Raw genomic sequence first — 19,600 nt, forward strand, 5'->3', positions numbered from 1 at the left:
CTAAGCGGGGGGTGGGGGTGGGGGGGAAATTCCCCTCGCTTCTACTTCTTCTTTTTCTCTATTCAGCCGCCCCACACAACACAAAATAAGGAAACTTACTTAGTGCCTGTTTGATAACATAAAAAGGTGCTGAAACTGAATTCATTCAGACATTCAGATGTTGTGGGTGTTTGATAAATAAAAATTCACCTGCTGAACTTATTAAGTGGTGCTGAATTTGTATGTATTTTTTTCAACACAAGAATCTTAGTTGAATGCTTAATTTGATAAGAATCAAGAGATTTACTTCAACTACTTTATCTTATCTACCAAATATATCCCTGTTTGTTAATTATATTCAAAATCCTTATCTAATTAAACAACCTAATATTCCCTATTCAAAATCCTTATCTAATTAAACAAAACAACCTGATATTCTCTATTCAAAATTTTTTTTAACAATAGTATTTTTTTTGCAGTAATTTTCATCCACAAACATTTATATTTTGATATATATATTTTTTGTGCAGATAAATATTATTTATGTGATGCAACTTATCCACACACATGTGGCTTTATGACACCATATTGAAATATTAGATATTGGTTGTCTGATTTTCGAAATGCTTCTCGTCCAAGATCAAAAGAAGAACGTTTTAACTAAATACATGCAAGATTGAGAAATGTAATTGAACGTGCTTTTGAAGTATTAAAAGCTCGTTTTCCCATTCTCAAAACGATGAAACCATACCCTTTTCTCACGCAAAGAAACATTGTCATTGTATGCATTGCTCTTCACAATCATTGTCATTTTTATACCTAACAATTTTAAGTTAATTAAATCATAGGTTCTTTCCTTTTTGGATTAAAAGATAGAAGGACAAAATTGTACAATTTAACTTATTAAGCATTAAGTTATGAATATTTATCAAACAGTATAAATAGATTCAGTATTAAGATTCAGACATTCATATATCTCTCTTCAGTGCTTAAAATTCAACAAATTAATTATTTCAGTATTCAGAATTTAGATTCAGTGTTATCAAACGGAGCCTTAGTAAGTTTCCTTCCTCTGCTAAAACTCAAATAACCAACTAACGGAATAGTTACGGCTCCCATGTTGCTCTTCCAAACACGAGTAGGTGTCACATGTCTTTCCTGAACTTTCTCGACATGTTAAGGGCTGAGTTGACGTGGCCATGTCAAGCAGTATTTGTAGTGTGAAATTTGCACCTATTTACCACATTTTGCTCCAACTCCCTGCAATAAGTACAAATGCCACAAATGAGTAGAATCTGACAATTAATCCGCATTTAGTGAAGTAATAAGGGAAATTAATTATAAAATAAATGATAAAATTGCAACCTATTAGAGTTTTTATCGAATTTGAATGCTATCAAATATAAAATGATATTCAAGTTTGGTTTGACTAGTTGTCGAACCAAACTCGAATGAACTCTTAAACTCAATTCAAATATCATATAGATTAGTTCATCTTTCAACCCTAATCATGCCGTTTCAATTTCTGAATTTTCCTCATCAAAACCTTATTCTTTTTTCTTTTTTGATTCTTTTATACAACTTATCAAAATATAACTATGCAGTAATTTCTTTTCACCTTCACACGAGGCAAGAATTTCAAGAGTAAGGTATTATAAATTCTATATGTATGTTCAATTGCCAAAATGAAAAAGCTTTTACACAACTCAATAATGAAATCACAGCACGTCTCACCTTTTTGTTACTTTTTCCTTTCACTTTTTTTTTCAAATAAGCAAAGAAATAGCACATAAACAAAACTATTTACACAACCCAATTAATTCAGAAATTGGAAGGGGGGAAAATCAATAGAGTAGTTGGACAAATACCCAAAATTGTAGGTGCAACCAAATAGGTTGATGTTCAAGATTCTACCGATTGAAAATGTAGAACAGTACTTTCAAAATCGCCACCATTGATGTTCAAAATTGTGTTTTATTTCATGAAAATTACATCCAAAAAAGTATAACACCATTTCTTTCCCAAAATATCTTCCTCAAAATGCAATTCAAACAACCTCTTAATTTTCTTCAAAAGAAAGCTGTTAGACCTCAAGCAAACATCACTCGCGCTAGTATCACCTAACCAGATTTGCAGCTTCCCTTCATCCAATATGAAAACATCACGTGTAGGAGCTCATATCAAAATCAAACTCTTTAACATATATTCGAGGTAAATTTTCACTTTAAAAAGAGACGGGCAATCGTTTCTTATTCTCACTATATTTATATTTTTTGCTTTTAACACCTGGAGACTTGATGATGTACGAGTGGTTTTCTAAATTCACGGGCCAAAGTTGAAGATTTCTAAATTCAGTTTTTATTTCATAGATAGATATACATGACCAGGATTGAAACTCATGGCTTGTTCGTATTATTCCTTGTTGCTAACCGTCAAATGTGCTTACATGTCGGCTATACTCAGTTCCACTTCGCGTAGTGTACATGGAAACTGAAGATGAATAAAATAGGGCGTCACTAACCATTGACTAGTGAAGCTTTGAAAAAAAAAACAGAAATAAAGAAAAAGAGAGCTCTTTCTGTTAATGAATTAATTTCTGAAGACCATACCACACTTTTTTTCCTAAAACCATAGTTATTAAATCCGGTTCGGCCCAATATTGAATCGGTAAAATCGGTGGATAGGCCATGGAACCAAGCCGATTTAGCAATTGGATCGGAGTTGCAGATAATTCGTTTTGAACCATTTGACTCGAACGGTCGAACCTGCGGCCCGTTAAACCTAACGGGTTTTGAAAATTTTTCTAAAATTACCTTTTTACTCAATTTTTTAATTTGACCAGCCATACCAACATTGGCATTGTCGTCCTTTTGATAATTAGATGAGAAAAATTGAAAAGGAATTTAAAAGTTTGAGTTTCTTTCTTTCTTTGATACTTAGATTTATCATTAATATTTGTGTATAATATCAGTATGAATTCATGAACTAAGAAACACGTATGGGTATGACTTGTGTGTATGAACTATGAAATATGAATAGGTTATGATTTCTTAACATTTAAGAATTTCTATACTCATATTATAATTTATATGTTTATTAATTTTATTATATATTTTTTTATTATATAATGTGATCCGACAGTTCAACCAGTGATCCACCAGTTGAACCACTGACCCGCCAACCCAGTCCTCCAGTCAGGATGATGCCCATGTTGATTTTAATAACTATGCCTCAAACCACTTGTTAGTGTCTCCACGTCCCAGATTGCAAAATCTGCATGCCTATTTACCCAACTCGAAAAATTCAAATTTATTGCATTTGGGCCCAAATTAATCAATAATTTATTTTTACCCCAAACGGAAAAACTTATGCTAATATTTGCAACAACATTTTTTCAAGAGAAAAAGCCCTCAAGCACACATAAGAAAACCTATACCATACACAGGAGATACAAATAAAATCAACTTGGAAAACATTCAAAATACAATCCCCAGCCAAAGCTATCTGCCACAAATCAGTATCTTAGCACTTCATTAGGCAAATCCTATCTCATTTTGCGTTCTAACTACTAGATTGTCTTAGTACAGCCGTATAAAGTTGAATCTTTCAAACCACCTGTTAGAATTCTAGATTTTTTCTTTTTGTTTAGAATTCTAGAAGTTGTTTTTCATGTTATCCCTATATAATCTAGTGATCACAACAAAAATTACTTGAGTAATACAATATCATCTTTTGCATACAGCTTATAGGCTTTAGCCTTCTACTATTTTATGTGAGAGGCCACATTAAACAAAATTTCCTTGACGAGTCAAAATTAGAGAATCGACCTTTTGTGAGCCCATTCAAAATGAAAAAGCATCCCGACACTTATTTAAGATTTTCTAATAAAAAATTTCCAGACCACCATTGTAGTGAACAAGGAAGACGATAACATTTTTTTGGATTACCTTTTCTGTAAATGCTTGTAACATGGAAGAGGTCTGCCATCAAGAATACGGCAAAACAATTGCTAGCCGGTCGATCCTCGAAAAGCTAGTCAAGCCCCCATAACCATTTGTTTCAACTTTTATGTCACCATCAATGGTGGCAGCTTCAATTTACTCTCAGTCTTGCTCGTGGTTCATTCGTTTTGAATTTTCTCAGTTACTAACTCATAATTGCAATTGCATCAGAAATTAGATATTTTAATCGAATTGCTTGGGAGTATTTATTTGGTTTGGTGAAGTTTGACACCTCTAGATCTGCCAAACCTATTTAGATACTTTGAAATCGTGGAAACCAATCAAATATAGCCTCATAGGAGGCACAAGAGGAATCTACTGCCATAATTTAGTAGCAGATATGCACTGCTACCCATAATTTACTGGCATATAAATGCAGTCCTGCTTGACCATTTATTGTTTAATTAGGCTACTGAATTAATGCCATTGAATTTGAATAAAAATTGACAGGTTGTCGAAGCTTGTGCAATAATAAAACCTGCTTAAACTAAAAGTAATTTCAGTAGATAGTGGTGAGCAGGGTCGAATCCACAGGGATTGGGAGTAATTGTTTCTTTTCAAATTCACAGTGACAAGGGGGTGTTTTTATGCAGAAGGTGACAATAAAAGAAGTTCAAATAAAATCTAAGAAACTACTAAAAATTAAACAACAAATTACTAAAATCAAATGAATGATAATTAAGGATCTAGCCAAGGAATAACTTCAGCAATGGTTCACCTAGTTGATCATTGAAGCAAAGGCAATTCCAATTATTCATCAATAAATATGTTATAACTACCAAACAAGCGATGGCAGTCAACCCCTCCTTACTGTGTCGGTGATCAAGGTACGCCCGTTAATCACTGCTCTAATTGAAAAATAATTCTAGGTACGCCCATAGAATTTAATTCCCCAATTGCCTTACGTATTAGAGGAGCCCTATTCTAACCAAATAACGCACTACCAGGGTTATTTCAGATTAGCCCGCATATCCCGCTGACACAAACCCAATCATGCCAGTTGTCATTATTTCAAGACAATTAAACAATTACGGATTTAACACCCTAATTGACAATAGATTACCCAATCAACTAATTATCCGGATCCAAGATAATCAATTAATTGAACAATCATAATCACTGTAATCAGAGAATATGCAGCTACCAATAAATAAAAAGAAGAGATAAAATTAAATCGACCTCACAATTTTAGGTGACTCAAAGCATCCGTTGTCCCTTGACTAGACAAGGGAAATTAGTTCATTGTTGCTAAACAAAGCCCACAAGAAATTGTAAGGAGAGCCGCGGCCATTGTCACGGATATTTGGAGAATTCAATTCGCAAGAACTAAAGGGAAAGAAAAGTCAAAGCTGTCCTCTTTGCTCCTGCCATGCGTACCAAGACCCAAAGGAAAAGTCACCAGTAAAGCTATTCCTATTTGCTCCTGACATGCACAGGGAAGTCCTAATCAAAAGCTTCAAAAGGAAAATCGCAAGCTAAGCTCCTCAGCAATCTTCATACGTAAGAAAGAAACTAGCTAACAAGAACTAAGAAGAAAAGTCAACAACTGCGGCTAAGCTACAAGACGGAAAGCTCTCCAATGTGCGGCGGCTCCCCTTCCGGAGAGGAAGAAGAAGACTTCCCCTGCGTTCCTTTTTCTTCTTTTTTATACCGTCTTCCGCCCTCATCAGCAATTACCAAAATGGGTACAAATTTTCCTTTGCCAACTATGCCACTCGGATAAGCTCTGTGACTTGGACTCTTTTTCTGTCAAATTGGCATTTGTTATCATATTTTCATTCTACTCCCTGAAATAAATGCAAAACACTAAAAGTGAGTAGAATTTAACAATTAATTCACCTTGGGTCAGGTAATAGGGGAAATTAATAATAAAATAAATGATAAAATTGCAACCTATCAATTCCCCCCACACCTAAACCATGCTTGTCCTCAAGCATAAGAACAGCAAACAAACACCCATATTTGATAACGGCTATTGCTCTATCTACCATATTGCCAAGATATCAAGAAAAATATATATCAAGCATCAGTGATCAAGATCCAAGAAACATCACTCCGGTTTGCTTAATCCGATATACCTGAATTAATTATTTAACTGAATTCCCTAACTAGTAGACAGTGATAAGCAGGGTCGTCTCCTCAGGGACTAGCAAGATATTTTGTTTCTTTTCAAATCAAGATTAATGGGGGGTTTTGGTATCAAAAGCCAACAAATTAAATGCAGAAAATGATTAATTAGAAGAAATAACTAAGAGAAACTCTAGCCAAGGGTATACTTCAGAAATGGTTCATGCACTGATCATTGATGCAAAAATAATCCCAGCATTTATTAATAGATTGGTTATAGTTGTCATGCACGCGATAAACAACCAACCCTTCCTTAATTTGTCGATAGCTAAGGTACGACCGTTAGCTATTTCTCTAACCCGAAAACAACCCTAGGTACGACCGTAGGATTTAATTTTTAGATTGCATTATTAATTAGAAATACCCAATCCTAACTAACAAACATGCTACGAGGGTTTATTCAAGCCAGATCAAATATTCCCCTGACACAAATTCAATTATGCCAGTTGCTAGTGGGATAGAGATAACGAACAATTACGGATTCAATTACCCCTATATAGCAAAATAGCCTATGTGAATAATTAATTACTGCGCACTAACCAATCATACACAAGGCTATAGCGATTAAAAGCAAGGAATATGTAAATATCAATAAATGAAGAGAACAATTAACAATGGTTTAGATCTCACAGTATTAGTTGAACCAATTCATCAGTTGCCCCCTTGTCTAGAATTAGGGGTTTAGTTCCCCATGATTTGATGACAGGCCGCGCGTGTGGAGTTTGTGAAAGTTTTCAGATCTATTTTTCCCCTGCTTCGGTCGACACCGAGAGGAAACACCAGGAGATTTCTTATTGCTGCCAATTTTCCTCTAAAGCATACGTCGGATAGTCTCCCAATTTTTGGTCAAAATTGAGTAAAGAGAAAACCCACAAAGTCCACAACGGCGGCTGCACTTTGCTTTCTTTCTTTCCTCACAAAAGAGACATACGAGAGATTTTGTTTCAATTGCTTGATTTCATGGGTCAAGGCTAATCAAAATTGACAAGCATCCCAAAGTCAACAAAAGTGGCTATTGCCTGCTGCCTCTCTCTCTACAAAGCTGCGGCTCTCTAATTTCATTTTAGAGCCAAAGAGAAAAAACTCTCTCCTAATCTAAGCCGCGCGAGAGATAAATACAATCCCCCACAATAGCCGAAAAATTGTTACTTGTTTAAAATTGCAGCCAGACTCCCTAGAAATATATTAAAATAAAATCTATTACAATTAGATTTCTTCAGCTTCTCAAACGGGCCCCACGTTCGATGAATCTTCTAAAAGTTGAATTTAAGCACTTTTCAGCAACCATTCCTGCAATTAGCACCAAAGCAAAATATCAGTAGAATCCACCCAATTAACGAAAATATTTAGTCAATTAATTGTGCAATAATGCCCAAAATACCCACTAAAATGCAACCTATCAATCTCCCCCACACCTGAACTATGCTTGCCCTCAAGCATAATTAACTCAGAAGTACAATCAAGATGCTAAGCAAATCACAGCAGTTCATACCAAGAATGGCATTCCAAGATCCCCAATAACCTTATCGAAATCAGAATATACCAAATCAACAATTCTCGCAGTTTAAAATGCACTCATTCACTCCAAAGTGTTTATGAAATGTATATAAGATGGCTCTCAAAACAACACAATAGAATGACACTACCATAAGCTTGCTCATATATCATATCTCCACCACTTACTCATGAATTTAAATGCAGCAATCAAGGGACTTGCAAGGTTGTAATGGGGCTAGGGTGAGAAGGTAGGATAAAAAGGAGTCAAGAGTGTGTAAAAGTATAAAGGAAGTGCTCAGAAATTCATTACACAGATTCTTGCACATTGGGAACTTCAAGGCATCTCAACCATTACACAAGTGAAGCAAATTAGCACTTGCCGCAACCTTCGACTTTTCTCTTCTCCTCCTTTCATTCATCTACTTCCCTTTTGTCTTTTTTTTTTTCCAATAACTCCCAACCAGCACCATAGAAATCAATTTTACTTGTTGATTTCATGCACTTTGTCTTCTTTTCACATTTCCCTTTCTCTCTTTTTTTTTCTTTTTTTCTTTCTCTCTTTTTTTTTCCGATACATAAATGGGTGTAATGCCCCTCGAATAGTACTCCAAAAATCTGTATAATGAAATCAAAACACTTCTTCACACGAGGTTTAAAAAGAAAGTTTAAAGAGGTTTCCCGACTAAGAGCTGTGGTCTCAAGCAAAGAATAGGGGTTAAGGCTCAACTTTGCTCCCTAATAGTAGTAAATAATCCAAAGGCTGGTTTTGAGAAAGTCCTAAAATGGCTCATTCCTAGGTGCCCTATCATTTCAATGCATTAAACTCATTTAAATGTGGTCTTGACATGCATAACCGAGCAAGTTCTAGAATGACAAATCATGTGCACTAACCACTCAAAAAACGAAAAATTAGGCTCAAAAATCGCACGAGTAGTCAAATTTATGCCAAGTTCAGCATATTCATCAATCAATTCGTCATCGAGGAAAATAGAACACCCCATGGCATGAACTTGCTACGTACACTCATATCTCAATTGCATTCATCACAGTTTAAAGAAAGGAACTACTAAGGCAAGGGAAAAATTTAATCAGACAACTAAAAACACAACCAAAGCATAGTTAACCCTCTCCCATACCTAAACCTTACAGTGCCCTCAATGTAAGCAAAGTAAGACCAAATCAGAGGTATTGGGGCAACGACACTTCCCTTAAAACGGAGGAGGGCAGAAATGAATCACGGCTGCGGAGGAAAAGGCGGGCGGAAGCCCACGTGATGGAGATACTGTGCTAAATTCTGAGCCACCCCGCCCATTTGCCGCTCCATCCGATCCATACGAGTGTTCATGTGCTGCATCTGGAACCGGAAGGCCGCTAGCTGGCTATCGACGGAGGAAGATGGCGGAGGTGTCGAAGAGGATGGTCCGGGGGCATCCGTAGACGGACCACCAGCCTCCGTCGCAGTGGATTTGGAAGCTTTGCGCTTCGGAGGAACGGAGATTGGTCCCGGGGGGGCAAACTGGAAAGCGCCATTCACCTGTCGCACAAGACCCATTTTCTCCAAACAAACCAAATCAAGGGGCTCCATAATACAAGCAGGATGTAAGTTATGATTATTCAAATCCAAAACCCCAAGATTTACAGCTAACTGAGTGATAAAGAAGCCTAAGATTAATGGCTTATTTTTCTTACTTAGCACAGTTCGGGGGTGGAGGGCAAACCAGCTACCCAAATTGACCCTAGTCCGAGTGACCATTCACCAAACGAAAAAGAACTCGAGCTTGGTCAGAGTACCTGAGCTATCCTTCCTACCTGAGAAACTATAGGCCATGAATCTATGTAAATAACGATAGGCGGCGCTCTTAAGATAAGAAGTCTTAGACTGACTGGGGTCATAGACTTGTCGGTCAACCGACAAACCGCTCCAATAATCAAGGTAATGAGAGAAAAATGGCTCCGAGTATTCGCACACACTACGCATATATTCCTCACTCTGGGAGTAGGGAATATCAATAAACCCAAGAGCCAAATTAAACTCAGTGATAGATTAGTTGAACTCTCTACCAATTAATCGAAACCTCACTATCCCAGGAGTGGTAACGGAGAATTTATCAGGAATATTAAATTCAAAAGTAGCATAGAATTCCCATGTGAGTTCAGTAAAAGCAGGTAGATTGATAGAAGCATAGCGGGTCCAACCTACATTAGTCAAGTGCTGCGTGACCTCATCCCTCAGGTTTAGCAAATCAAGTGTAGGGCCATGGATGTATTTACAAGGAATTATCTTCCTTGTGCAAGCCGAAGCATACCGCTCCTTGTCGGCAGCCCGGGTGAAGGTCAAATTACCACCAAAATGGGCCGGAGAGGAGATATGAACCTCCCTATTCCGTCCAAGGCGGATACGGGGCCCTCCAGGCCCAGTCGATGGGGCAGGTCCCTCTAAGGGGACCGTAGGCTGAAGGGTGGAAGTGGAAGTGGAAGGCTTGTTCTTGCATTTAGTTTTTGGTTTGGTCATTTGGTCTATTGGATAGGGCAGAGGCAAGGCAAATGTGCACAAAAGAGGTCAACAGGCAGCTGATTCAGTAAAAGGGTGCCAATCACAGCTTCCAATCACAGACAAGTGCACAACCAAACAATAAAATTACCCCAAAAGCTAACTAATCCTGTGAATCAGGAAAATACTTTCCAACGCTACCAAATCACCCCAAAATTCACTTAATTAAACAAACGCAGCAACATTCCCCCAAAAACTAATTAAACAGGCAACCAGGGTAAAAATTCCCCCCAACTGTCACTGATTGAGCACAAAATTTGACAATTAATTAGCAATCGCCCACGGATATAGCGCAGCACCCAAAATCAAGCACAAAATATCTGTCCTCAGCTAGCAACTAAAAAGAATCTGGCCTCAGCTACGAAAAAAAGATTCTGTCCTCAGCTAATAAAATTAAGTAATCTGGTCTCAGCTACTTAATGACAGAAAGATAAAGGAAGAAATCACCGGAGGTTTTGACTGGCAGTGGGTGAAGTAGAGAGCCGGGGTGACAACAGAGGGAAAGGAAAGCGCGTGGCGGGCACGCGCGTTGGAGATGGCGGCTGCTGCTGCGAGTTGCGCCAAGAGGACGCGCACCGGCTTCCCTGCGCGCTGCTACTGCTGGGCCTGGAGCTGGATTCACCTGTCGCGCGCCTGAGCTGCGCTGGGCTTGGTTGCGCCTAGAGCAGGGTGTGCGCTGTACGCGGGAGCTGTTGGGCTGCGCGCGCGCGGTGTGCGCACGGACTGCGCGCAAAAGCTGCGCGCCCGGCTGCTGGAGCTCGCGCGCGCCTGGCGTCAGCGTGCAGCTGCGCGGCTAGAGTGGCAAGCGGGCTGGTGGAGATCGAGCGGCGGCAGCGAGGTGAGGTGCAGTGGCGGCGGGCAGCGAGGAGCGGCGGCGTGCGACGCGGTGTGGAGCGGCACCGGGCAGCAGACAACAAATGAGAAGCGGCGGCCAGGGGAGCAAGGAAGAAGAAGAAAGAAAAGAAAGAAGAAGAAGAAAGAAAAGAAAGAAGAAGGAGAAAGAAAAAGAAAAGAAAGGAGAAGGAGAAAAAGATTAGGGCTCCGGATCTTTGAAAATTTTCCTTTCTTTTTTTTTTCGTTCAAGGGCAATTTGGTCTTTTCAACTTTTTTTTTTTTTTGGTTTTTTAGCCTGACCACCTGGCGTGGGCACGTCTAACTGCCTTAGAGTCCGCAGAATCTCGCCTTCCAACCCTTTTTCTCAGACGTGATCACCTGGCGTGGGCACGCCTAAATGCCAATTTCCTGTCACCAAACACCAAACTATTAATTGCTACCACACCTAACTAAAACTTTAAAAATGCATGAAAACTGAAACAAATAGTCTTGGGTTGCCTCCCAAGTAGCGCCTCTCTTTACTGTCTTTGGCTAGACATGGCCAAAACCCTCAAGCATGATAAAGTGGATCTTGGAGGTGTTTAACTTCTACTTCTTCAACATAGAAATCCCCATAATAAGGTTTGAGACGATGGCTATTCACCACGAACTTTTTCTCCGTTTTTAAACTTTGGATCTCCACTGCACCATAATGAAACACATTAGAGACGACAAATGGACCAATCCAACGGGAACGCAACTTACTGGGAAAAAGTTTAAGCCTCGAGTGATACAAGAGGACTTTTGTCCCCACTACAAAAGATTTTTTTCTGAAAACCTGTTGATCATGAAACATTTTACTCTTTTCTTTATAGATCGTGGCATTCTCATACGCTTCATTTCTTATCTCCTCTAACTCTTGTAGCTGCAATTTCCTTTGGACCCCTGCTTCGTCTAATCCCATGTTACACTGTTTCACTGCCCAAAACGCCTTGTGTTCGAACTCCACGGGAAGATGGCAAGCCTTACCGAAGACAAGTCTATACGGAGATATCCCAATCGGCGTCTTATACGCGGTTCTGTACACCCATAGCGCGTCTTCTAACTTTAAACTCCAATCCTTCCTATCCGGACGCACCATCTTCTCCAAGATCGACTTGATTTCTCTGTTTGACACTTCGGCCTGACCGTTTGCCTGCGGGTGATACGGTGTGGATACCTTATGGAGTACACCGTATTTTCGAAACAAGGCCGTGATAGTCTTATTGCAGAAATGTGTCCCTTTATCACTAACCACAGCTCTTGGCATTCCAAAATGGACAAAGATATTAGATTTTAAGAACTCTACAACCACTCTAGAATCATTAGTACGGGTGGCTTTAGCTTCCACCCATTTAGAGACATAATCTACAGCAAGTAAAATGTATAGGAAACCAAAAGATGAGGGAAAAGGACCCATAAAATCTATCCCCCAAACATCAAAAATTTCAACAAACAACATGGGGGTTTGGAGCATTTGGTCCCTACGAAAAATATTCTCCACCCTTTGACACCTATCACAGGATTTGTAAAATAAATACGAATTTTTAAAAAGGGTGGGCCAGTAAAAGCCACTCTCTAACACTTTGCGAGCTGTTCGCTTGGGCCCAAAATGCCCTCCACATGCAAACGAATGACAGAAATTTAAAATGGAGTGAAATTCACCTGCACTTACACACCTCCTGAGCACTTGATTCGAACATTGTCTCCAAAGGTACGGGTCGTCCCAAATGTAATATTTAGCATCACTCTTCAACTTGTCTCTCTTAGCCTTTGGGCACCCTGCAGGCAGTTGATTAGTCACTAAGAAATTTACTAAATCGGCATACCAGGGTACAGACGAGTTAATAGCAAGTAGTTGTTCCTCTGGAAATGCCTCCCTCAATGGTGACTCCTCCCTATGAGCAAACAAGCGGCTCAAGTGATCAGCGACTAAGTTTTCTGCCCCACTCTTATCTTTAATCTCCAAGTTGAACTCTTGAAGGAGCAGGATCCATCTGATAAGATTTGGTTTAGCATCCTTTTTTGTCATCAAATATCTCAAGGCTGCATGATCAGAAAAAACTATTATTTTCGCACCTAACAAATAAGGCCTAAATTTTTCTAATGCAAAAACCACAGCTAGCAGTTCTTTCTCTGTTGTAGAGTAGTTGAGTTGAGCTCCATTCAACGCCTTTGATGCATAATAGATTGCATGTGCAGCTCTGCCTATCCGTTGCCCCAGCACCGCTCCCATTGCATAATCACTCGCATCACACATTATCTCAAATGGGAGGCTCCAGTCTGGAGGTTGGATAACAGGTGGTGATGTCAATGACTCCCGCAGCCTGTCAAATGCCACCTTGCACTCTTCGGTGAAGTCATATGCTACATCTTTTTGCAACAGTTTGAACAGGGGCGCTCCAATTTTTGAGAAGTCTTTTATGAATCTCCTGTAGAACCCTGCATGATCCAAAAAGGAGCGCACCTCCCGCACACTTGCGGGGTAAGGTAAAACAGAAATAATATCGACTTTTGCCTTGTCTACCTCTATACCTCTGGCCGACACTACATGCCCTAAAACAATGCCATGATCTACCATGAAATGACACTTTTCCTAATTTAACACTAAATTTGTCTCAATGCACCTCTTCAAAATTAAAGCTAGATTATCCAGACATTCATCAAAACTATCTCCATACATACTAAAATCATCCATAAACACCTCAATAATCTTTTCTACATATTCAGAGAATATACTTACCATACACCTCTGAAAAGTTGTTGGGGCATTGCAGAGGCCGAAAGGCATCCTCCGATATGCAAATGTACCGAAGGGGCAGGTGAAGGTAGTTTTCTCCTGATCCTCTGGTGCTATTGCGATCTGAAAATAACCAGAGAAACCATTAAGAAAACAGTAATAGACACGGCCAGCTAACCTTTCTATCATCTGATCAATAAAAAGTAGAGGGAAGTGGTCCTTCTTTGTCACAGAATTCAGACGCCGATAGTCAATGCACTGGCGCCATCCTGTGGGTTTTCTCACCGGGACCATCTCACCCTCTTGGTTCTCTTCAACTGTTACTCCCGCCTTTTTCGGGACTACTTGCATTGGGCTCACCCAGGGACTATCTAAGATGGCGAAAATGATCCCCACTTCTAGGAGTTTAAGTATCTCCTTCTTCACCACTTCCATCATCAGTGGGTTCAATCTCCGTTGCGCCTGCCTCATTGGTTTTGCATCCTCCTCAAGCCGGATCCGATGCATGCATAAAGAGGGACTAATTCCCTTGATATCTGCTACACTCCACCCAATTGCCTCCTTATGATCCCGAAGAAGATGAATTAGTCTGTCTTCTTGTCCTGGTGACAGGTGTGCAGATATGATGACTGGCAGTGTCTCATTGTCCCCGAGGAAAGCATACTTCAAATGCTTTGGGAGAGACTTGAGCTCCGACTCAGGCGCCTGCACAATAGAAGGCAACAATTTTGCCTGAGTTTCTGGTACAAAAACAGAAGTAAACTCATACCTTGGAGAAATTGGTGGGAGCGAATGCAGTGCTCCAACAGTCCGGTATAACTCATCACTCAATTCTACATCAGGAGTTGCTCCCAACTCAAGATGTTTGGCTAATGCCACTGCCAGTGCATCAACCCCATCCAATTCAAATATTTCCTGTACAAGGGGCTCGACAACACTTAAAGCATAAACAGAGTTAGTCTCATCTGGGTACTTCATCGCTTCAAAAATATTAAAATTTACAATTTTCCCATCAAACTCCATCGATAAAGTACCCTCATTTACATCTATTTTTGTCCTAGCCGTACTTAAAAATAGCCTACCTAACAAAATAGGAAACGAATTTAGTGCTCTTTCATCCCCCATGTCTAGGACATAGAAATCTGCAGGAAAAACTAACTCATTGACCTGTACCAAAACATCTTCAACTAACCCTTCTGGGTAAGCATTGGTACGGTCTGCAAGTTGGATTATAATGTCTGTGCCTTTTAACGGGCCAAGATTTAGAGAAGCATAAATTGTTTTAGGCATAACATTAATTAACGCCTCCAAATCCAACATTGCTTTCCTAATTGGAGTACCTCCTATCTTGCAGGGAATGGTGAACATACCTGGGTCTCCACATTTTGGTGGGAGTTTTCTCTGGAGTATAGCTGACACGTTTTCTCCCACCGCCACTCGTTCATCTCCCCTTAGCTTCCTCTTGTGGGTGCACAAGTCCTTAAAAAATTTAGCATACTTCGGTATCTGCTTGATTGCATCCAACAGGGGAATGTTGATCTCCACTTTCCGAAACACATCCAAGAGCTCTTTTTCCTTCTCTACCTTCTTTGTCTTTTCCAACCTGCAAGGAAAAGGGGGTAAGTTAGAGCTAATAGTGAGTGGAGAGGTGGAAGTTACCTTAGGATCCTCACGAACACGTCCTTCCTCCTCAATTTCCTTTTCTATCTCCTCCTCGCTTTTGCTTTTTGAATTTTTCACTTTAGACCCTTCCAGCTCCTTGCCACTCCTCAGCGTCATGGTACTTATATTCTTGGGATTCACCTCGGGTTGCGATGGCAGTTTCCCATAAACGTGGGACTCCAAACGGTTAATAGCGGTTGCCAGTTGGCTTATCCGAGCTTCTTGGTTCTTCTTGTCCGCTTTGATCTCCTGATGAAGCTGAGTAGTAGTTGTGGCCAGGCTTTTGACTAGGTCCTCCAAGGAGCTTCCTGAATTGGAGGATGAGGGTTGAGATTTTGGTTGCCAAGGTTGGTGGAATCCTGGTGGACGATTCGGGAATGAACCTTGTTGCCTGTTCCAATAACTGAGATTGGAATGGTCTCTCCAATCGGGGTTGTATGTGTTGGAATACGGGTCATATTGCCTATGGGACGCGGGCACGCCTCCGGCCATATTTACCTGTTCCGCCCCGTCCTCTTGCAGAATGGGGCACGAATCCGTGCAGTGGTCCATGCTAGTACAGATTCCACACACCATCGCTCGTGGTGTGTCTCTCATGGCCAATTGCCAGACAGCAGACGTCAACTCTGACAGTTGCTACTGGATGGATGACGTCTCTGTCTCATTGATTCTACGGGTAGGATTGCTCTCACGGAAGCCGAACTGCTGAGAGTTTTCTGCCATGGTTTCAATAAGGTCCCACGCTTCCCTGGGTGTCTTGTTCGCCAGGGCTCCTCCACTTGCAGCGTCAATAATACTCCTGTCAGTTGACTGGAGTCCCTCATAGAAGTACTGGATCAACAGTTGTTCACTAATCTGATGTTGTGGGCATCTAGCGCACAACTTGTTGAACCTTTCCAAAAAATCGTACAATGACTCCCCGGAGTACTGCTTGATGCTGCAAATCTCCTTCCTCAAACTTGCAGCTCGGGACGCGGGGAAAAATTTCTCCAGGAATTTCTTTTTCAATTGTGCCCACGTGGTGATACTACCTGTCTGCAGGTAGTATAACCAATCCTTCGCTGCATCCCTGAAAGAGAAGGGGAAGGCTCTCAGTCTTATTCGCTCCTCAGTGACCCCAGGAGGTTTCATGCTAGAGCAAACTACTTCGAATTCCTTGACATGTTTGTGGGATTTTTTGCCAGAGAGACCATGGAACGAAGGCAGGAGCTGAATCAACCCCGATTTCAGCTCGAAAGAGGTATTTTCAGCCAGAGTTGGGAACGTGATGCACAAGGGCTGATGAATCAGGTCTGGGGTAGCCAGCTCCCTTAATGTCTGGGTGTTGGTCATGCTAAATTCGTTTTCTACTGACTCGTTTGCAAAAGATAAGTGCCCCTTCTTTTCGTCTCTTGGTTTCTTGTCTTCGCCTACGCGCTGCCTTCTCAACCTCAGGATCGTATATCAATTCACCTGTGTGAGAGAAACGGGGCATAAACTAGCAAAACTACCAAGAAAAATAAAATAACAAAAACTAAATAAAAAACTGAATTCGAAAAGAAACAAATAATTCCGATGCCAGTCCCCGGCAACGGTGCCAAAAATTGACAGGTGTCGAACCTGTGCAATAATAATAAATAAATCCTAACTACCACCTGAAACAGTCAGTAATCAATTCGAGTACTGGAGCAGGGACTCTAGATATGCAATGGGTTACTTGATTCACCCTGTTCCCGAAGAGTTTGCTTAATCCGATATACCTGAATTAATTATTTAACTGAATTCCCTAACTAGTAGACAGTGATAAGCAGGGTCGTCTCCTCAGGGACTAGCAAGATATTTTGTTTCTTTTCAAATCAAGATTAATGGGGGGTTTTGGTATCAAAAGCCAACTAAACAAATTAAATGCAGAAAATGATTAATTAGAAGAAATAACTAAGAGAAACTCTAGCCAAGGGTATACTTCAGAAATGGTTCATGCACTGATCATTGATGCAAAAATAATCCCAGCATTTATTAATAGATTGGTTATAGTTGTCATGCACGCGATAAACAACCAACCCTTCCTTAATTTGTCGATAGCTAAGGTACGACCGTTAGCTATTTCTCTAACCCGAAAACAACCCTAGGTACGACCGTAGGATTTAATTTTTAGATTGCATTATTAATTAGAAAGGCCCAATCCTAACTAACAAACACGCTACGAGGGTTTATTCAAGCCAGATCAAATATTCCCCTAACACAAATCCAATTATGCCAGTTGCTACTGGCATAGAGATAACGAACAATTACAGATTCAATTACCCCTATATAGCAAAATAGCCTATGTGAATAATTAATTACTGCGCACTAACCAATCATACACAAGGCTATAGAGATTAAAAGCAAGGAATATGTAAATATCAATAAATGAAGAGAACAATTAACAATGGTTTAGATCTCACAGTATTAATTGAACCAATTCATCAGTTGCCCCCTTGTCTAGAATTAGGGGTTTAGTTCCCCATGATTTGATGACAGGCCGCGCGTGTGGAGTTTGTGAAAGTTTTCAGATCTATTTTTCCCCTGCTTCGGTCGACACCGAGAGGAAACACCAGGAGATTTCTTATTGCTGCCAATTTTCCTCTAAAGCATACGTCGGATAGTCTCCCAATTTTTGGTGAAAATTGAGTAAAGAGAAAACCCACAAAGTCCACAACGGCGGCTGCACTTTGCTTTCTTTCTTTCCTCACAAAAGAGACATACGAGAGATTTTGTTTCAATTGCTTGATTTCATGGGTCAAGGCTAATCAAAATTGACAAGCATCCCAAAGTCAACAAAAGTGGCTATTGCCTGCTGCCTCTCTCTCTACAAAGCTGCGGCTCTCTAATCTCATTTTAGAGCCAAAGAGAAAAAACTCTCTCCTAACCTAAGCCGCGCGAGAGATAAATACAATCCCCCACAATAGCCGAAAAATTGTTACTTGTTTAAAATTGCAGCCAGACTCCCTAGAAATATATTAAAATAAAATCTATTACAATTAGGTTTCTTCAGCTTCTCAAACGGGCCCCACGTCCGATGAATCTTCTAAAAGTTGAATTTAAGCACTTTTCAGCAACCATTCCTGCAATTAGCACCAAAGCAAAATATCAGTAGAATCCACCCAATTAACGAAAATATTTAGTCAATTAATTGTGCAATAATGCCCAAAATACCCACTAAAATGCAACCTATCAATCTCCCCCACACCTGAACTATGCTTGCCCTCAAGCATAATTAACTCAGAAGTACAATCAAGATGTTAAGCAAATCACAGCAGTTCATACCAAGAATGGCATTCCAAGATCCCCAATAACCTTATCGAAATCAGAATATACCAAATCAACAATTCTCGCAGTTTAAAGTGCACTCATTCACTCCAAAGTGTTTATGAAATGTATATAAGATGGCTCTCAAAACAACACAATAGAATGACACTACCATAAGCTTGCTCATATATCATATCTCCACCACTTACTCATGAATTTAAATGCAGCAATCAAAGGACTTGCAAGGTTGTAATGGGGCTAGGGTGAGAAGGTAGGATAAAAAGGAGTCAAGAGGGTGTAAAAGTATAAAGGAAGTGCTCAGAAATTCATTACACAGATTCTTGCACATTGGGAACTTCAAGGCATCTCAAACATTACACAAGTGAAGCAAATTAGCACTTGCCGCAACTTTCGACTTTTCTCTTCTCCTCATTTCATTCATCTACTTCCCTTTTGTCTTTTTTTTTTTCCAATAACTCCCAACCAGCACCATAGAAATCAATTTTACTTGTTGATTTCCTGCACTTTGTCTTCTTTTCACATTTCCCTTTCTCTCTTTTTTTTTTCTTTTTTTCTTTCTCTCTTTTTTTTTTCCGATACATAAATGGGTGTAATGCCCCTCGAATAGTACTCCAAAAGTCTGTATAATGAAATCAAAGCACTTTTTCACACAAGGTTCAAAAAGAAAGTCTAAAGAGGTTTTCCGGCTAAGAGCTGGGGTCTCAAGCAAAGAATAGGGGTTAAGGCTTAACTTGGCTCCCTAATGGTAGTAAATAATCCAAAGGCTGGTTTTGAGAAAGTCCTAAAATGGCTCATTCCTAGGTGCCCTATCATTTCAATGCATTAAACTCATTTAAATGTGGTCTTGACATGCATAACCGAGCAAGTTCTAGAATGACAAACCATGTGCACTAACCACTCAAA

The sequence above is a fragment of the Coffea arabica genome, chromosome 3c, assembly GCF_036785885.1.
Source record: "Coffea arabica cultivar ET-39 chromosome 3c, Coffea Arabica ET-39 HiFi, whole genome shotgun sequence".
NCBI lineage: Eukaryota > Viridiplantae > Streptophyta > Magnoliopsida > Gentianales > Rubiaceae > Coffea > Coffea arabica.